This window comes from Eptatretus burgeri, chromosome 1 (genome assembly GCF_056783735.1).
Source record: "Eptatretus burgeri isolate ZD-2024b chromosome 1, Ebu_testis_v1, whole genome shotgun sequence".
Classification (NCBI taxonomy): Eukaryota; Metazoa; Chordata; class Myxini; order Myxiniformes; family Myxinidae; genus Eptatretus; species Eptatretus burgeri.
This window is the reverse complement of record NC_140961.1, coordinates 4,556,861-4,561,227: the sequence shown is the minus strand read 5'-3', so window position 1 is coordinate 4,561,227 and position 4,367 is coordinate 4,556,861. Positions and strand designations below refer to the sequence as shown.

General features: G+C 43.4%; 1 long non-coding RNA gene across 1 annotated transcript; it reads right to left on the bottom strand.

Moving 5' to 3' along the window:
* Nucleotides 1-1,563: 1,563 nt before the first annotated feature.
* On the bottom strand, nt 1,564-3,856 carry LOC147033800 (uncharacterized). Its single transcript, XR_015058785.1, has 3 exons — nt 3,317-3,856; nt 2,911-3,086; nt 1,564-2,019 (listed from the first exon to the last, which is right to left on the bottom strand). It is a non-coding gene; the product is annotated as an uncharacterized LOC147033800 (long non-coding RNA).
* Nucleotides 3,857-4,367: the final 511 nt, after the last annotated feature.

The following is a 4,367-nucleotide window of genomic DNA, read 5'->3' as shown; positions in this document are numbered from 1 at the left end:
AAGATCATGCTTTGATTGGTTCCAAAGTTTCACGCCATATGAAGCACTCCTTTTATATCGAACTAAGTCAGCCAATGGAAGTCTTCCATATTGTATTTCAACATGGTAATCCATAATCAATGCTTATGCCCCCTGTACCTTCCAAAATAACTATTATGTATTAACTTGCACGATACGAACTTAACTGGTATTCCTTTACCTGCGTTTTCTTCTTCTCATGCGAAGGTTGGACCTTAACCTTTCCCATAAGTTGTCCTCTGCTGATCATCCATTTGTAGACATTCTACCATTTGCCATCCAGTTATATTATGGCCATCACCTGACTTTGTCCCTCTTCAAATATCGAGTTATTTTGGCATTGTTCATATAAATTGTTCATCGAGTTAGAAAAAAAAAAAAAAGAGTGCAACAATCTTCTCCTTCTCTCGTCGGCAGCACAAGACCGCGAGGTAGCATCATTGGCTGAGAGTAGCTGTGCCACTGATGCAATGCCCTCTGTAGGTTTTGTAAGCAATTTGTAATTTGTTCATGGTGCCAGTGATAGCTCGTTTAACGTCCATCAAAGGGATGGCACACACATTGATGAATCACCCGACCTGTGAGACACCAGCATGATAGTTTATAGCTGGGTCAGGATTCAAACCCAGGCGAGACAACTAAACCCAGAGTCGACAGCTTAGAGACGAGTGTGTATACCTCTTGAATATCCTGCCAACCGATCGCAGCAACAAACTGCAACACTGTACCAGTTACTCTATTCTTTCTTTACAATTTACAATCTTTCACTCTCTGCACTCTATTTAAGCCAGTTTTATATAATAAAATATGTTCCACTTACACTGGCCTCAAAAATTTAATTAAAACACCTGTACCTATTGTTGTGTTCGTATCCATCTGCATGGTTGACAGCCTTGACTTCCTGGGAAAAGATTCCACAATTTGCTGCCCGATACCTACAGAAATGCTCCTCTCTCCATTCATTATTATTTCATGTAAGTGAGACTGATATGTGGGCAAAGAATCACATCCACACCAAAGATGTTCAATTACATTGGAATTTGAGGATTATATAAGGGCTGTGCCAGGCCGCACATGTTTGCATACTCCTTAAGATTGGCACTTTGACCCCATTTCAAAGAGTTAATCTGCTTATTATATGTGAATAAAATATCTGTTCGGCAGATTTGACCCTTCGTTCGCAAGAATTGTCCCATTAAAGATTTCATTTGAAATACGTGCAGGGAGATGGCTGCTTGGGTGGAGGCAGGTGGGTGATGATGTCACCTGGAGACAAAAACTGAAAATACAGCTAAACAGCGGACCTGCCACCACCATGGTATCTTGCCTTTGTAAGAGACTTTTGCAACAAGCTTCTGAGTATGAACAGAGAAAATAATGATTGCAGTAGTTTATGATGTCATTTTGCAAATGCATGACATCATCGCAAGTGTGGCGGTGATATCAGCTCTTGTCACAAGCATCAGATTCAGGACACAGATTAATCGGGGCACCGAAGGCATCGTAATTCTCGAGGAGAAATTTTATTATATTTTGGGTGGAAGGTCATCGATAACACACAATCAAATTGTTGTTCGATTCAGAAATAATAACAAACATTTACAGCCATTAGATAACATTCCTGCCAAGAAATGATTCCGCCAGTAATAGGCAGGCATTGGGATGTCGAAAGTGGCCATCACCTTGGGGGCAAAGTGCACAACATCTGGCTAGATAGATTATGAACTTAAATCAGGTAATTTGAGTAATCCACAGTTATATGAAAGCATTGGGATGTCGAAAGTGGCCATCACTTTGGGGGCAAAGTGCACAACATCTGGCTCGATGGATTATGAACTCAAATCGGGTAATTTGAGTAATCCAGAGCAATCGTGGTGAAATGGTTCAGGATATGGGAGAAGAATATGACCAACAACGACATACCATGATCCACCAGCAACGTGCAGAAGAAGGGCTGAGCGGGAAGGTTTTAGCCATTCAAGGGGCGTCCTCAACACAGGTCTCATGTAAATGAACAAGAGGAAATCATCACTCATCATCATAGCACATCATTTATCTCGTCATCAATAGTCCAATTTCTTTGCTCATTGCAGACCCTCCCACTGCAGTCTTGCCATCTCGTTGGTATTCATCATGAGTGGTTAACAAATAAATCCCAACTGTGTGGTGCATTTGCCTCGAGATTTTCACGGGATACCAAGAGAAACATTTGCAATCTGTTTACCACTGAATGTTGAACAAAATTTGAATTGTAAAAACTGAGGATGACTCGAGATGCCACCGTAGTTGAATGTTTCGCTTCGCATCCTCCACAGGTGGAAGGAAAAGATGTTAAAAGTGTTGGCGTAGTCAGTTTTGCAGCGCAAGGCTAAGTGTCGGCATCTGTTCTTTCAGGGATGCGGCAGTTTAACGTCCATCCGAGGGACGGCACACACACCCTGTCTGTGAAACACAACGATGACAGTTTAAAGCTGAGTCAGGATTCCAACCCAAACTAGACAGCCCAGAAGAGAGAGAGTGTGCCTACCTCTAAGCTTTCTTGCCAGACCAATATCATGAAGCAGTACAATGCTCTCTCAGTGAATCTACCAATAATTTATGCAAGAACTGTCATGTTTTGACCATGATTGGTAAAAACCCAAATGACGTCACACACGATTTAACAACATTTAATGCAAAGATCAACATGAAAGTAAGTGTAATCATTGTGTGTTTGATGAATCACGGATGAGACGTAGTGCATTCATGTAATTTACTGGGAATACTAGGATTTGGTGGCACGCATGCCCTTTGGCATCAAAAAGTTATTGAACCGGGAGACACCCTGATTGAGGGTCTGCCATATGTGGAGTAGGTTTTGTTGGAACTTTTGCATCACTTGGCAGAGTTTACCTTTTCCGCAGCTCCCGATCCATATGTCGCCAGATGCGTTCGATGGTGTTGATGTCGGTGCCAAGGCAAGAAGCCGCAGCCCATTGCATCTCCTCCGGGCAGAGGTGGTTCTGCTCGTACTGCGTGTGGGACCATCTTCCAGCCGTAAATATGTTCCACACTGCAAAAATGCCTCGCTGGTACAGAAGAAACCTTCTTACCACTCATGCCAGCAAACAAATCTTACCGTTGACATATGTGGTCCATTTGATTGTGTTGGTGTCACACAAGTTCACAAATCAGCAATTTGATGGAACATAGAAGCCTGGTGTTCGTTTCACGGTTAAGGTGGCTGGCTTAGGATCTTAGAGTCCTGAGATTGAGCCCCTGTCGTTCCTTTAAAGTAAGAGCAGGTGGGTTGACTCACCATGTTATCTTGTTGAGGTCGGCGAAATGAGTACCAGTGTACTGGTAACAGGGGGTACATGATCATGATGATGATGATGATGATGATGATGATGATGATGATGATGATGATGATGATGATGTCAAATCATTTCGCTTTGTTTACAGTAACCGATTATAACAAACGCTGGACGTTTAATGAAGTGCTATCGGGGTGGTCATCGATCGTGTGTGCCAACCAATGATGTTTTTTTCTTCCTCCACAGCATCAAAGGATGGAAGATGACTCAACACAGTTTGCTCACTGTGGAATAAATAAAGAAGCCTTTAAGGCCATAACCTTAAAAAGCTTCCTCTCCCTTCTGCCAGCTCGGCTGCCTGATTCTATTATGGGAGCATTCATGCTGTTCATTTTACTTCAATTTGCATTCATTGTCCAAGCCACTCTTTGTTTACACGAACCCAGAAAAAAAGCTCACATTCAATCCTTCATTCTCTTTCAAGTTAGTCTGTAGGACCAATTTCCAGCTTCTGTTCCTCTCTATAGTCAAAATTATTTCAACACTTTTCACATTTAATTAGTACAATTTGTAGAAGCAAAAAGAAACCTGAAAACCCACTCTGTGGGAGTACCTGCTCTGCCGCTTCCCTTCGCAGGGCAGCTCACCGGATGACAGGATTGGGCCAAAGCCTTCGGGACCCCCAATCTTTGATGACAGGAGGGAAACCACGGGGTAATCTTCCAGAGTCAGATTGTGGGAGAGTGTGGCGGGGTGGTGCTGAGGGGTCGTCCACCAGACGGCGGTCTCCTTGGGTGACCCTGTGACGGTCCCTTGTGGTGGGTGCCTGGAATGTCCTATCCCGAAGAGAGGACAATCACCTGTCTCTTTGATCATCTGAGCTCAAGTGTTTGGACATCGGTATTACAGCACTATCTGAAGTTCAGAGACCGGATTGCAGCGAGATCATGGCGGGTGGTTACACCTACTATTGGTCTGTTGCTCTGATGGTTACCATGCCCACAAGGAGTTGCTGTGACTGTGTCCAATAAGCTGACTCCCACGATAATTGAG